The sequence below is a fragment of the Glycine soja genome, chromosome 5 (assembly GCF_004193775.1).
Source record: "Glycine soja cultivar W05 chromosome 5, ASM419377v2, whole genome shotgun sequence".
In the NCBI taxonomy this organism is placed as follows: Eukaryota; Viridiplantae; Streptophyta; class Magnoliopsida; order Fabales; family Fabaceae; genus Glycine; species Glycine soja.
The window spans coordinates 15,592,360-15,609,206 of record NC_041006.1 but is presented as its reverse complement, the minus strand read 5'-3'; the positions used below and the strand labels follow the sequence as shown (position 1 = coordinate 15,609,206).

Here is a 16,847-nt window from a genome sequence, read left to right as displayed (position 1 = left end):
TTTGTTTTTCTGGAAAGAAATTATTTTAGATGTATTTAATTGTGAAGAGGGACTAAATTTTAAAAATAATTTTGTAAAAATGTTTAGTGAGCATATGAAAATAATATTTTGATTATAAAAGATAATTTAGACTCATAAAAAAACTACGTTTTAGTCTTTGTTTAAAAAAATGTTTCAGTGTATACAAATAATTTGTTGTGATGTTAAATAATTTTGTTATCTCTATAAATAATAGTATTTAATTCTGATCCAAAATAAAATTTAATTTAATTCACCCATAAATATAAAGAGAAATAACTAAAATACACAGAAAATCAGAAATATATTATGTAAATAAAAATGCAGTAAGCAATCAGCAAGATAAAAATAGAAACATTATTAATTAACTGAAAAAGAAAAAAGTGATTTAAAAAATAAAACATCAAAAAGGATATATAAAAGTTGAAAAATTAATAAGATAAAAAATAAGCACACTTGCTAAAGTTAAATTAACAACACATAATAATAATAATAATAATAATAATAATAATAATAATAATAATAATAATAATAATAATAATAATAACAACAACAACAACAACAACAACAAAATAAATAAATTAATTAATTAAATACAAAAAGAGAAAGTAAGGAAAATTTTTAATTTTCATTGTACTACCGACATGATTTGTCTCCCGTGTGAATCTCGGCATTAAAGTTGATAGAGTATTTTCAATTGCAATAAATAAGAAATTAAGAGTATAATTTGTTTTCACCCATAAATATAAAGAGAAATAACTAAAATACACAAAAAATCAGAAATATAGTATGTAAATAAAAATGTAGGAAGCAATCAGCAAGATAAAAATAGAAACATTATTAATTAATTGAAGAAGAAAAAGGTGATTTAAAAAATAAAACATCAAAAAGGATATATAATAAGTTGAAAAGTTAATATGATAAAAAATAAACACATTTGCTAAAGTTAAATCAACAACACATAATAATAATAATAATAATAATAATAATAATAATAATAATAATAATAATAATAATAAAAATAACAAAATAAATTAATTAATTAAATACAAAAAGAGCAAGTAAGGAAAATTTCTAATTTTCATTGCACTACCGACGTGATTTGTGTCCCGTGTGAATCTCAACATTAAAGTTGGTAGAGTATTTTTAATTACAATAAATAAGAAATTCAGAGTATAATTTATTTTCATCTATAAATATAAAGAGAAATAACTAAAATACACAGAAAGTAAAAAATATATTATGTAAGCATAGAAACATTATAATTAAAATAGAAATATTATTAATTAACTGAAAAAGAAAAAGGTGACTAACCCTTTATTCTTTTTTATATAAAAATTTCCAAACTCCACACGAAAAAGAAAAACTACTTGACATATCCTATTTTATACATCTAGTTTACCAAAACATGGATTTTCAATTTAATCATAATTCATTAAGTATCGTAGGTAGAACACCAAATCTAAACTTAGTATTTAAATCTACAGGTGTGGAGTTTTTGCTAGTTTGTAGACCCAAATCTAACACAGCAATCTCGAACCCACCATTTTGAAACCATGCTCCCTGTGGTAGACCTAAAAACTGGTGTGGAGTTTTTACTTGGAGTTGGTTTTCAAAATAATCCACAATGTCTGAGATGACTGCATGAGAATCTTCCTGGCCCACTCTGTTAATAGCAGCAACAATATCATTTTGCCCAATATCAAATATGTAGATAGCCTTGGCAAAGTCCTCTAGCCTAGGAAAGTGTTATATGAAGGAGTTTCTCCCTTCTACATGCATATCACCAACACACATTTAAGTAGCATTATATAACATAAAATTACTTCACGATAGAAATATAAGGTGAATTGAAAGGAGAAGAAAAAGAAAAAAGGTTATAAGTTCAATCTCTAATAAAAACTAATATTCTAACAAACTAACATATTTGATGATATAGAAGAAATGTAAAATCACTTCATCATCGAAATAGAGGCTAAGTTAAATATATTATGTCATGTGTATATAGATATCTTGGAAGAACCTTGCCTGAAGAACTTTCCGATGCGTGCCTTAAACTGGTTGAACTGTGCAACCTGTATTTCAAAAGTGAAAGGAGTGCCACCCTCAAAGACTGTCCTTTTTTGGCGCCTAATGGTTGATGATCCTGCAACAAATTAAGTTTGCTCCATGCCTGTAACTTGTTCCAATTGAGTATATGTATGCACTGAAGAATGGAAAACCAAGATGCTGGGCTGCATAGATAAATCGCACCATATCATTATTTTGAACGAATAAAACTATATGATCTTCTCCTATTTTGTTTCCGGTGAATGAAAATTTTAGATTTTTTATATGACCATTATAGTTTTTTATGAATAATAAATAGATAAGTTGATATCTATATATTTAATTATAATTAATATAATTATAAACAGAGATATATGTACAAAATTAATCTTCACGATTCATTCTTATTGAATCCCAGCTTTATAAACAGAGATATATAAAAAAGGACACCCAACTACATAATAATAATAATAATAATAATTAAAGAACATAGGAAAAAACACAAACTAAGAGAGAGCAAGAAAAAACATGTGCTTCTTCCTGTTGAACAATAAATTAAAATAATTAAAGAATATAAATAATATAAATACCAATCATGTCAATCTCACAAAGAATTGAGTAAATTATCAACTAATAACAAATGCAGTGTATAGGAGACAATAACATTTAGCGAGAATCCTAAGAACAAAATTACAATACAGTTAGAAAAGTTACAAATTGCAGCAATAGGGAGTGGATGAGAGGCAGTCGTGTGAAGCAGAGCACACAGCGGGAGCCAGAAGTGAGGGAAAAGAATAATATACATGCTAGGAGTGAACCCAGCAGAAACATCTTGACCCAGAATCCATGCCTCTTTCGGCCACTGCACACCATAGTAAAAACAAATGCCACAGGAACAAAGTTTAGAGTAGGATTTTCAATCAACAAAAAGAAAGTACACAACTGACAATTTTGTTCTCGTGCTTCCAACCAATAATACAACATGCATTCAACTATAAAATTTAGTAACTTCATTAATAATTTATGTAATTTTTTGAAGTGAAATATATTGATGTAATTAATTCATTAAAATCTTATGAGTATAATTTAATTCAATCTTTGTCCATTTGCTTAAATAAGATTTAGTACTAAAATAAACCTTCAAATCAGCCTTGATGGGCATGCAAGGCACATGGCGTGAATTTGGGTTTCGGGAATCTTTCGCTGCGTGATATTCTCAAACACTTGGTGAGCACGCTGCAAAGGGATTACTCATTGCTTTCTAAGAGTAGCACGACCCTGAACCATCTGCTCTCACACACAAATAGATAACAAAAAGAAAGCAATACATTAGAACCCCATTCAAGTCAAGGGCAAAAAAAAAATTAAATTAAAGCTTTCACAAACAACAAAATAATATCAAATCATATATATTGTCAAGCAACTCTCTTGCCCTCTTCATCTCCACTCACACTCTCTATGTATCTTGTTTGTGTTTCTTTTTGGATTTTTTCGCATCCATGAATCTCCTTGTCTCTTGATTCTGGAGATCTTATAGAAATCTTTGATCTATTGGACAACGTCAACTGTTACCAATTCCCAAAAATAATCAGAATTTTAGGATTGAGCTAATGAACTTTGGGATAAAACAAAATTTCAATAGACAAACACATAATAAATAAGGATCAAAATTATTTAAAATCACTTTGAAATATATTTTTTTTTTTAACGAAAACTAAACTAATTATATATGGTATCATTAAAGAAAAAGATGGAGCTCACACCTTGCTTGGATTGAAGTTACAGAGAATCTCCAATAGTTTGAAGAGCCTATACAGAAAACATGCATGTAATTAGATTTCAGATTCAAGAAATTGAAAATCACACTCATATATATTGTTATAAAGTGCGTGAACAGCTTTAACAGGAGAAGAATCTCGTGACTCAACCACAAAAATAAAATAAAAAGAGAGGGGAAAATTTTTAAGATTAAAAACTAAAACTTCATTTAGGCATTTCATCAAACACATAACTTACAACCCATATGGGGAAGATGACAAAAAAATTAGCTCGGGAAAATAAAAAATGAACCAAAAACAGAGTTGAAAATCAGTAAAAAAAATAACTATTATTAAGAAGCAAACATGCATAACAACAAACAAAATTAGAACCTTGCAAATAAAAACAAATAGTAATGAAACAAACATGCATAACAGCAAAAGAGGAAAAAACATGCCTGTTGGATGCTTCTTCGTCGATAGCCCGGCAAAATAAAAAGGAACCAAAAACAAAATTGAAAACTCAGTAAGAAAAAATATAACATTGAGATGTTAATGCTATTAAAGGACACTCGTGAAGAAAACTGCAAAGCAGTGAAACCTGATAATCTTCTGAACTGCGAAGAAGCCATGGCAGTGAGAATAAACTGCTCCATAAAAAACTATAATGGTCGTATAAAAAATGAGTGTTGGGCCATAAATAGAAATAACAAAAGAGAAGAAGAGTGATAATTACGGAATCAACTCCAATGGTACTTACATAGTTGTCGACCTAGGAGTCATCCTGAAATGAAACGAAGAAACAAAGGAAGTGAACAAAAAGAGAGATTAGGAGAAGCAAATAAAGTGATGACTCACAGCGAATCTGAGAAGCAAGCAAGATTTTCCAACGGAAGAGTCGCCGATTAGGAGAAGCTTGAACAGATAATCACTGAAACCAAACCAAACCCTAAATTAAATAAGCAACACTTCCTCGCACTCTGAAGCTTGTTGGAGAAAAGAGGGAAGAATGGAAGATTGAAGAGTGGTGAGATGAAGACAGACTCAATCTCTGTGTGGCACGCATCTCAGATGAAGTCAGAGCAAAAATGCACGCGTCAACAAATGAAGCAACGTGGCACACTCAAAAAATGAAAATTGTCCATCTAAAAAAAACGTGGCACAGAGGAGTGGCAATTGGACAGTCATGGGTATTTTAGTATATTCCACATACTTCAGTTTAAATGATCAAAAAAACAAAAAATTGGACAGGTGTCAAGCTCTCAGCCATAGGCATTTTGACAAAAAACCAAAATTTTGGACAACTGTCAACCTCTCAGAATGGGTATTTCAGTATTTTCAATTTCCTTCTCTTTTATATATAGATATAGATTAATTATGGAAACATAATTCACACAAATTAATCTCTTGTAAAAGCTGGCTAAAAGCAATTAATCCATATGTGAAATTTTGAATTCTTTCACGGCAAGAGGGCATTACGTTGGATCACTGCTAAAAAAAACTATATTTTAAAACATCAAATCAACTATGGTTCTTAAGATTCGTCTTAAATTTGAACACGTAAATAATAAAAAATATACAAACACGGTTTTAGAAACCCGTTTTAAAAATCGAATGTTTAAAGGTGGTTTACTAAAGACCGTATTTAAATATATGGGTTCAAATACGGTTCATTAAAGACCATCTTTAAAATTAACGTCCTTTCCCATTCCTATTTCTCGCATGTATATAGGAAATGCGCTCTGCGTTCTCGAACCTTCTCGTGACCAACGAAACCCCATTTTTGTGCCGCGATTCCAGAGTTCGAATTCAACCAAGAAGAGAGCCCCATCGGAGAGCAACATAAGCTTCCTGAACTCTTCGATTACTGACATGGACTCAATGGCGGATTTGGGGGTTTCATCGTAAACAACAGACCCTCTTCTTTCCCCATATCTTTCAATCCCTTCTATTTTTTTTTCTATTTCACTTTCCTCTCTCTCAATCTCCTTTGTTTATTTTATGTTCATTTGTGTTTTCTGTTATGTGGCAGTTTTGCGTTGTTGATGTTCATTTGTGTTTTTCTGTTATGCGTGTTGTCTGTGGAGACGTGTAAGGGGAGGAGAAGGGGTGGCAATGTTGCATGGTTTATGGTGATGGATTGATGGTAGCCGGAGGAGAAAGGAAAGAGGGAGGTGGAGGAGGACGATGATGACTCATCCGAGTTACACGACTTAGTGGCTCACTTGGGTGAGGAAGGGACAAGGGAGAGAAGCAAGGTGCAAACCTTAGTGAGCTTGATGCGGAAGAGGAAGACGCGACGGAGGAAGAAGGTTTCAGGTGGCGGTGGCAGCAGCAGCGGCAGCGGCTCCTCATCTCCGCTGGGGAAGGATAAGCTTATATTTATAGTTCATAATGCATCATCCTTATATTATTATATTGTATTTGTTATTTCAAATTTAATTTATTATAAATTATATAAATAATGTACTATGAAGTTGGAGATTTTATCATTATTTAACTGAGTGGGAACTGTTGTTTGGTGGAACAGACCTGCCCGCAATGATGAAGTGTTTCTCGGTGTCCTTAGCCTCTTTATGGGTTTTCCTTGCTCTCTTTTCTCTGAGGTATGCAACCATGGAATGATTCTTCTGCTTCCCTTGCTATTGTTTTGTTCATTCTGAGTTTCACTTGTGTAGTCCTTTATGCTACACTTTGGACATTGTTAGGATATGCTTGATTGGTAATTTTTGCTTATTTGGAGGCGAGTATAGGAATGGAGCCACCCTGTTCACTGGGAATTTGATCAAGCAAGGACCAATCCACATGTGCCACGTGCTCAACAAGTGCTGAAGGTTGGAGCCCAAGAACGAAGGGAGCTTGTGTTTGTGCAAGTGCAACATCGTTCTTGGACAAAGGCTCTGCTCCCATTTTTTTGCTTCTCACTCTTTTCTTCTCTAATAATGTGTGTTGATGCTATTGATATGTGAATGTGATTTTATGATTGATTCTTTCTCAGCCTTTCTGGATTCTTATAGCACATATCAATATTCCATGTGTAATGATCTTATTCTTACTCGTTAACGCTTTTTCCATTGTAGACTAATGATGATGATGATGTTTATTTATTAGGATTCTCCATAGCTGATTTAGTAATCATGATTTAATTAATTTGACTTGATGTTAAAAACTCTTGTTTTGATTTGTCATATATGTTTTTTTGTTCAATTTCATTTTGCCTTCAATTGGAGGTTTGGTGAACTCTGGATTACCATGACTATTGTCAAGTTAAATGCAATCTTTTCAAAATGATGTCTTGTGTGACACAGGAAGTGAAGGACATTTACCATCTTTTGGAACATGAGTTTTATCCCTCAAATCTTGCATTAAAAGCACTGCCCTTAATAACTAAAATCTCAAAGTTAGGGGGTAAGCTTTCTACTGCATAATCTGTTCCAGAGGTGCAATTAGCTCAGTATGTTCCAGCACTGGAAAGACTGGCTACCATGAGGTTGCTGCAGCAGGTTCATTTTCCTCTTTTGCTTTTTTTGGGGGGTAAAGTAAATGTATTTTTCCTTCTGTTATGCAAAGATAATGCATTCTAACGTGTTCCCCCTTGGTCTTCTAGGTGTCTAATGTGTACCAATCTATGAAGATTGAAACCTTATCGGGGATGATCCCCTTCTTTGATTTCTCTCAAGTGGAAAAGGTTTCTGTAGATGCTGTTAAGTAGAAGTTTGTATCAATGAGAGTTGACCACATGAAAAATGCTGTGATTTTTTGCAAAAAGGTATGGTTTTGTTCATTCTGGTGTGGTTTTAATGGGGCAGTGAACATAGTTTTTTATTGTTTGTTTGAAGTTAATCTAAATAACTTTACAGATAAAATTTCTGGCATGTTATGTTATCCTCAGAATACATGACTTTGTTAATCAATTGTTTTTCTGCAGTATCGTTATACAAATGTAATATAAAAATAATGAATGCTTTTGTTAACAAAAATGTCTTGAATCAGTTGTTAATAATGAAGTTTTAAATGTAAGCACCCAGTACTGTTTCTCAATTTATCAGTTGTTTTTATTTATGGCAATTGTCTGATTGATTTTTAATGCAGAGTCTTGAGTCTGATGGCTTAAGGGATCACTTGGCCAATTTTGCTGAAGAATTAAATAAAGCAAGACAGATGATTTATCCTCCTGATAAGAGATCATCAAAACTTGGAGCTTTACTTCCCTCTTTGTCAGAGGTTGTGGCCAAAGAACACAAGAGGCTTCTTGCTTGAAAATCAATTATTGAGAAGAGGAAAGAAGAACAAGAACGACAGCTTCTTGAAATGGTATATTTTTATGATTACTAACATTTTTCTTCTTCCTGCTTATTTTTCAGCAATAATAAATTTTTATAGCTCTCTTGGGAAGCTCTTAAAAAAAATTTTATTTCTCCGAAATAAATTAATCTAAGCATCCACTTTCTATTCATGCATTCATGATACAACAATTACGTGCCAATCTAATTTGGCTCATATTAATATTTTACGTTAAACTCATAATATTTAAATAATTTAATTTATTTTCTATGTACTTTATCAATGCTACTTAACTTAAATATGTTAATAATACTGATATAAAATGAATCCAAACTCTTTCAAGTCACTGTAAAAATGATTTGAAAATTATTTAATTTTTATTTTATTCGTAAACCATTTAATTTTATTTATATTAATCCTATTAAATAGAAGAAACTATCAATCTTTTATAATCCACTCTTATATATACATTCAAAATATTTATCTTATAGCAATTTTCACTATATAAAAAAATATCTTCTAGGATTAAGATACTAATTATATTTAAAATCTAGATTAGGGTAGTTAAAATGTTAGTTGTTCATTTTTTTAATTTTTTTAAACATTTTGTTATTTCTTCATTTATACATAAAAATAAATTAAATAGATATTAAAAAAATAGAGTGACTTGAAGAAGTTTAGATTTATTATATATTATTATTATTATTATTAATTACTAATACAAATAAAAGTTAAGTAGTATAAGTAATGCATATAAAAAATAAATTATTTAAATATTAGTGAGTTTAGCTTACTAAAAAAGTAAGAGATTCTTTTTTGAGCATAAGGTAGGAGATTAATATAAGTCAAATAATCTTGTTAGTCAACTTAATTGTATGAGGAATAATTTTTTTGGTGTTTCTGTTGGGGAGATTCGAGGGGTACATCACGAGTCACCATATAAGGAAGTCTGACATTACACTTTATTCCAAAACCTTAAGGCTCAGGAGGCTTAGGTTTATGGGTCTTCTCCTCACTTATATGGTACTCAACCTTTTCACTTCTACCTGATGTGGAACTTCACCTCACACTTGTAACCCAACACATCTCCCTCTCAAGTGTGAGTCTTTTTCACATGGTAGTCTCCTCCTCGATATGCTGTGTCGCTAGCCATTTTGGCTACCTGCGGTACTTGCATATTCGTTTGAGCTGGTCACCAATTTGAACCATCGGCTCTGATACCAATTGTTGGGGAGATTCGAGGGGTACACCTGTGGACCACGAGCCACCATATAAGGAGACCTGACATCACACTCTAACCTAAAACCTTAAGGCTCAGGTTTATGGGTCTTCTCCTCACTTATATGGTGCTCAACCTTTTCACTTTTGCCTGATGTGGAACTTCACCCCACACTTGTAACCCAACAGTTTCTTGGCTTTTTTCTCAGCATGACCAAGTAATTTCTGGGATAGATTGGAGTGCAAGATCAAATAGAATAGTTATTGCATCCCATGACTACAATTAAATCATGAGTGCCTATGTGATTTAGAACATTATACTTATAACCCTAGATCTTGGTGAATTTTTAGAATTGTCTGTATATATATACATTATACAAAATATCAAATTAAAAGACAAACCATGTGGTCTTTGTAGATATGTTTGGAACCTGGAATGATAAGAATGGGTGCCAATTCTTGTGATTGTTAGATTAAACTATGTTGCTCTTTTTGTTCAATGGAGTCCAAAAGGTTTGAAACATGTTGCCATGTTTCAGTTTCTCTATGCTTCTTTTCTTAAGTGAGGATATGTTTATATATTGATGAACCTTTGTGTTGGGAAAATAAAGTTGAGTTGTGTCTGCCTTCTAGAATTAGATAAACATATTTTTTGTGTCTGAAATTCTACATCGGTTATTAGGATAACCGATGTAGAATAGTCAAGCGTTTACGACAGTTATGATTATAACCGATGTAAAATGATGATGATACTACAACGGTTTATATGGAGATCGATGTAGATTGTCCCTGAATCTATAGCGGGTGGCCAAAAAACCGATGTAGATTGGCTTGCTTCTACGACGGTGTTCAACATAACCGATGTAGATTGCCAATGAAACTAAGACGAGCTTAGGTCCAGACCCATCTTTGAATGAAGCGTTTCTACATCGGTCAAACAACTGATGTAAAATGGGGTTGGTCTTTTAACGACGCGGGCTACGACATCGCATTATAATCGTTGTAAAAGGGGCGTTTTAACCGATGTAGAAGGGTCATTTTGTAGTAGTGGATGATAAAATTATATTTAGATTCTTAAGTCCATACAAAATATTCACTTTTTTAAAACCTAAAACAGTGACAAATCCTATTCTCTATCCATAACAACAGAATTTTTACCAATATACGCACCCTCTTTAAAAAGATCTCAATCTACACTAGTTTGACTCTTATTTTCTAAAGTATACCATTTGTAAGTGGCATTGAGGGGTTATGATTTGTCAACCCGACTTCTAAACGGTAATTTTGTTTTTTTAATTTAAATTTTATTTTTAATTTTTAATTTATTTTTTAGTTTAAATTATTAAAAATATTAAATTTAAACTTCTATACTTTTTATTTTAAATATTATATTATATAAAAAAATTCATTGATTTTAAAAATAATTTTTTATTAAAATAATTTTTATTTGTTTAAGAAAATGATGTTATTAAAAAAATATAATTTTTTATATTATTTAATTTTTAAAAGTTGATATTAGGCTTTTTTTATAATATTTAATTTATACAATACTTTTGAACTTTTGATTTTTTTTAAATATGTTTTATAAAGAACACAATAAACATATAGTTATCGTAGTATAGTTATATTTTATGAAGAAATTAAAACTCTCAAATAACAATTAAAAATAATAAAATGAATTTGAAACATAATAAATGGAACATAATAAAACGAAAATAACGCAATGTACAAACAATAACAATTTCAACATGAAAATGACAAGTAATCTTAGTTTGAAAGATGTTGTGCAGCGGGCATGTCTTCGTCCAATAGGTGGATTATTAGTTTGTTAAAAATAGTTAAAATTTCTATTAGATAAAAACACTTCCAGTAGTTGGATTTTATTAACACCTTTCATTGGTTTTCAACTCTATTATTTGATACTCGATTATTTTTTCTAAATATTTTGTATGGCCTGACTGTCGAAAGAACAATTGTCTGACCAATTATGATTCATGAATTCCATAAGGGGAAACCCCTATAAGCGCAACTTACTTGATAACATCATTGAGTTTTTCAATGCTACATTGTGAAAGAATTTGAAATTTAATTGGGTTTGTCCTAGTGAATGAGTAACCCAAAAAATTGCGTTGTCGTGGTATCTTCCACTTGTTGTTGTAATACAACATTGCATCATGAGTAGGAGTGATGGTGGATCGAAGTAGGTTGAGTATACCATCGGGTATTTTGTTGATGGTACATAATAATTCTATAGAACCAACACATGAGTATTGCTCATTGCATATTAACATTGTGCAAACATCATCATCATTTTTCAATTACAGAGAATGAAAAAAAGATTGCTAACCTGCATCTATGGATGGTTGTCAGTAGTAAATTTCATTCACAAATTGGTCATTGGTTAGCCGAAGAGTGTTGTGAATTCTACTGTTCAGTGTATCAAAAAAACAATTTTTAGAAACTCACATCGGTATTGGAGTAAGACATTGAAAATAAACACCAATTTAGTTGTGAATGATTGATCCATTTGGGAAAATGAATGCTAATCTTGAGTTAGAAATGATTTGAGTGTTTGTTTCTCCTAAGAATGTCATAGTATTGAGATTGAATATGGTTTGTGAAGGTATGTTGTGCAAATGTGTGAGGGTGTTTTGTGTTATTTATAGTTGCTTGAAGCTTCACCCCATTGACGTTTATTGACACATGTCATTATTGTAATTTTGCTTTTTTCAATATAATGCATAGTGTTGTAAATTTTTTTACTGTGATTTTACCCTACTACTTGGTGCACTAGACCGTCCATTATCATTTTGAGAATTGAATGCAAATTGTGAGTTGTCAAATCAACATCAATTTTGTTGGTGAAACATTTATTGTTTTTTCAGAGACTTGGATAAATTGTAAAGTGTTATCAATTTTCGATTGTGATATTAGCCTACTACTTGGTGCACCAGACCACCCATTATCACTTGAGACTTGAATTTAAATTGTGAGTTTTCAAATCAATGTCAATTTTGTTGGTGAAACATCTATTGTTTTTTTAGAGACTTGGGTAAATTAGAAAGTGTTGTCAATTTTGACTAAGATTTTACCGTACTACTTAGTGCACCAGATCACCCATTATCACTTTGAGACTTGAATTTAAATTGAGTTGTAAAATCAATGTCAGTTTTGTTGGTAAAACATTTATTGTTTTTTTAGAGACTTGGGTAAATTGCAAAGTGTTGTCAATTTCAACTGTGATTTTACCCTACTACATGGTGAGTTGTGAGTTGGCAATTCAATGTCACTTGTGCTGGTGAAACATATATTATTTTTTCAGAGACTTAGGTATATTGCAAATTGTTATGAATTTCGACTGTGATTTTACCTTGTTGTCTGGTGCATCAGGCGTCCATTATTATTACTTTCATACTTAAATTTAAAGTATGAGTTGGAAATTCAATGTCAATTTTGCTGGTGAAGCATATATTATTTTTTAGAGATGAGTGTAAATTGTAAAGTATTGTTAATTTTGAATTTGATTTTACTTTGCTACGTTGTGCTCCAGACGTCCATTATTATTATTTTCAGACTTAAATTTAAATAGTGAGTTGTTAATTTAATGTTTGTTTTTTGTAAATTCACAACACTATGCATTATATCGATAAAAGTGAAATTAGAATAATGACGTGTCAATAAACATCGACAGAGTGTAGGTTCAAACAACTATAAATAACACAAAACACCCTCAATATAGCCATACACATCCACACAACATACATTCACAAATCATATTCAATCTCAATACTATGACATTCTTAGGAGAAACAAACACTCAAATCATTTCTAACTAGAGATTAACATTCATTTTTCCAATGGATCAATCATTCACAACCAAACTATTGTTTATTTTCAATATCCTACTCCAATATTGATGCAAGTTCTTGAAAATTGTTCTTTTGATACACTGAACAATATAATTCACAACACCTTTCGGTTAACCAATTACCAATTTGTTGATAAAATCTATTACCAACAATCATCCATAGATGCAGGTCAACAATCTTTTTTTCATTCTTTGCAATTAAAAATGATGATGTTTGCACAATGTTAATGTGCAATGAGCAATACTCATGTGTTGACCCTATAAAATTATTATGTACCATCAACTCGATGGTATACTCAACCTACTTCGATCCACCATCACTCCTACTCATGATGCAATGTTGTATTACAATGACAAATGGAAGATACCACGACAAGGCGATTTCTTGGGTTGCTCCTTCACTAGAACAAACACAATAAGATTTCAAATTCCTTCAGGGTGTAGCATCGAAAAATTCAAGGATGTTATCAAGCAAGTTGTGCCTATAGGGGCTTTCCCTTATGGAATCACGAATCACAATTGGTCAGACAATTGTTCTTTTAACAGTTAGGCCATACAAAATATTTAAAAAAATTAATTGAGTATCAAATAATAGAGTTGAAAACCAATGAAGACGTGTTAAAGGTGTCAATAGAATCCAACTACTGGAAACGTTTTTGTCTAATAAAATTTTTAGTTATTTTTAACAAACCAATAATTCAACTATTGGAAGAAGACATGTTCGCTGCAAAACACCTTTCAAACTAAGATTATTTTTTGTCATTTTCATGTTGAAATTGTTATTGTTAGTATATTGCGTTATTTTTGTTTTATTATGTTTCAATTTCATTTTATTATTTTCAATTGTTATTTGAGAGTTTTAATTTCTTCATAAAATATAATTAAACTGTGATAACTATATGTTCATTGTGTTCTTTATAAAACATATTTTAAAAAAAATCAAAAGTTCAAAAGTCTTGTATAAATTAAATATTATCAAACAAAGTGTATTATTAACTTTTAAAAATTAAATAATATAATAAAAAATTACTTTAATAAAAAATTATTTTTAAAATCAATTAAATATATTTTTTATATAATATAATATTTAAAATAAAAAAGTACGGACGTTTAAATTTAAAATATTTTTGATAATTTAAACTAAAACATAAATTAAAAATTAAAAAAAAAAAACGAAAGCATCCGTTGTAAGTTGGGTTGACAAATCCTGACTTCTTAATGTCAGACAAATGGTGCACTTTGGAAAATAAGAGTCAAACTAGTATAAATTGAGATTTTTTTAGAGTGTGTGTATATTGGTTAAAATTCTTATAATGACACTATTTGTAAGTAGATGTCGGTTATCACGAAAATAATGAAGGTGGGAATTCACGATAAGACGAGTAGTTTTTTTTTTTTCTTGGTTATAGTATTTGTATAAAAGTAACTCAAAATAATAATTAATATTTATTGGGGACCATGAATATAAATAAGATAAATATTTTTTTCATATTTAAAGTTAATTAGGATTCGAATTCTGTATTAATTGATCTTTAAACATTAATTTTTATTATTTATGTCAATCATTATTGGTATGATTAGATGGGTAGTTAGTGGAGCAGAATTAAACTTGAAATTTTGGGTTTGCGGTTTTAGAATTGTGGCTTTCTTCTATACATATTAGCTGGTTCCCATTCCCATATATAGTGAGTAATTGATATAGACCATAGTCTGACGAGAATGTTAAATAGTATCTTCATCTTGTTTTGTTCTGCACTATAGTCGATTGTTGAAATGGTCCCCAATATTGCATTATTTGAGTCTGTTGGTTCCGGGGCATAAAGCAATTTCTCCAATTGCTTTGTAGTAATCAGGATGTTGCTTTGTAGTCAAACTGTATATATTGCCTACTATATGGTTCTCTTATTTTGCAGATCGATAAAGAGTGCAAAGTCTGAATCTGGGCCTTATTGAATTGACATAGTTATATTAATATTTTTGCAATATCATTTTTTTCATCAGCTTTCTTATTTGAGTTATTTCACATTTTTCTCTTTTTCTATTCTTATATGTCTGATAATAATTGTATGAATGCAAATCCTCTAATGTCTTTGCGGCAGATCCTCTACACCAGTTTTTTTTAACATTGATCACATTCTTTCTCTTTATTAGCTACTATTGCAATAACAATCAATGGGCAAGATTTTGCAACAGTACCGTAGACAAATTTGGTTGGAGACTGGAGAGGATCCAAATTCTAGTTGTATACATATTTGTACAATTTTGTTATAAAAAAATATCTTTGGATAATCTTTTCTGATAGGATTTCACTTAATTAAGTGATAGGATTTTCCTTTTTAGGAGTATACGTGTTTAATTGATTTTAGGTTGATTTCAATTTAAAATCTTTTTATTTTATGGGAAATCTATTTATGATATGGTCTATTTTCAGATCAAATATTTTCAGTATTAAATTGAGATATGTGCAAATCAAGTAATTGTAATATACAAATATTCTTATTACAAGTAATTATGATATGTAAATATTCTCGTTATATTGAGTAACTAAATCCCACGATTTGTTGTACATATCTCATGAGATTTTTTGATGACCAAAACTCTATAAAAGGAGTGCATTGTTCTTTCTTTGGGTCATCGGACATGTTTCTCTTTCGGTATACAAACACTATTGCGTATAAGATAATGGGGGTTTGAAAACCAAGTTAGAATACTGGCTACAATAATGACACTAAATTAAGGAGTAAGGGAATCAAATAACGATGATTGGAGGTTAATATTCTCATCTGATAATGCATCCACCTAAAGTTTTGATCTAAACATGTTTTTTGTTATTAATATGTTTGGATAGTAAAATTATTCTTATATTTTCATCACAGTGTAACTTGCCACCTATAATTTCCATTTTGATTATTATATGCAATATTTATTTTTATGTGTAAAATTCAAGGATTTGAAAGTTTGCATGAGATTTGAAATCTGAAATTGGTCTTTTAAAAAAAAGTTTCATCCCATTTCAGTCTTTTTAAAATTTTAATATTATTATTCATCCAATTATTAATTTTGGTCATAAATTTGCTTAGGTGACAAACATGATCAAACATAGATTTTTTCAACTATTTCTTTTTTTTGCTAAAATATGTTTTGCATTTTTTAAATATGAAAATGTTTGAAATTCATAAAATATACATAATTGATATAAAAAAAAGTTACATTTACATCGGTTAATTATATGCATAACCAATATTAAAAACCATCATCGTAGATTCAGGTAGAAGGTTAATTATATGCATAATCAATGTAAAAAATCATCATCATAGGTTCAGATTTACCCAAACCATCACTTAAGATTTTTGCAGACCATTTGTTGGTCTAACATTCTATCCAAAGATTATGTTTACTCTTTTCCAAGTCCTTATAATCTCTTTGTATGTGTGCATTGTCTCTCCAAAGATCATATCTATCTTCCTTAAGATTATCATTCAGCTCAATTATCTCTTTTAAGTCTTTTTGTAAAACACTAAGTTGGTTTTCTAAATCAAGAAAGTTTTGCAACAAAACAACTTTATCTTCGGATATCTTTTCATTCTCAAGATAAAGCTTAGTCCTTTTTATTTCAAGATTTTCATAAACATCACATACTTCAATGTTTTCTT

At 30.3% G+C, this 16,847-nt stretch overlaps 2 long non-coding RNA genes across 5 annotated transcripts; one reads left to right on the top strand and one right to left on the bottom strand.

The window, feature by feature from the left end:
* Positions 1 to 1,415: 1,415 nt before the first annotated feature.
* Positions 1,416 to 4,165, bottom strand: LOC114412362. Of its 2 annotated transcripts, XR_003666693.1 has the most exons (5): positions 3,831 to 4,165; positions 3,519 to 3,632; positions 3,206 to 3,354; positions 2,782 to 2,929; positions 1,416 to 2,252 (listed from the first exon to the last, which is right to left on the bottom strand). It is a non-coding gene; the product is annotated as an uncharacterized LOC114412362 (long non-coding RNA). The 2 variants fall into 2 exon arrangements; XR_003666694.1 differs by lacking the exon at positions 3,519 to 3,632.
* Positions 4,166 to 5,520: 1,355 nt separating this feature from the next.
* LOC114412361 lies at positions 5,521 to 15,532 on the top strand. Of its 3 annotated transcripts, none has more exons than XR_003666690.1 (7): positions 5,523 to 5,728; positions 5,857 to 6,430; positions 6,533 to 6,658; positions 7,133 to 7,327; positions 7,432 to 7,593; positions 7,917 to 8,138; positions 15,346 to 15,516. It is a non-coding gene; the product is annotated as an uncharacterized LOC114412361 (long non-coding RNA). The 3 variants fall into 3 exon arrangements; XR_003666692.1 differs by having other exon boundaries at positions 6,578 to 6,658; positions 15,346 to 15,514; XR_003666691.1 differs by having other exon boundaries at positions 5,521 to 5,728; positions 6,578 to 7,327; positions 15,346 to 15,532.
* The last annotated feature ends 1,315 nt before the right edge of the window (positions 15,533 to 16,847 follow it).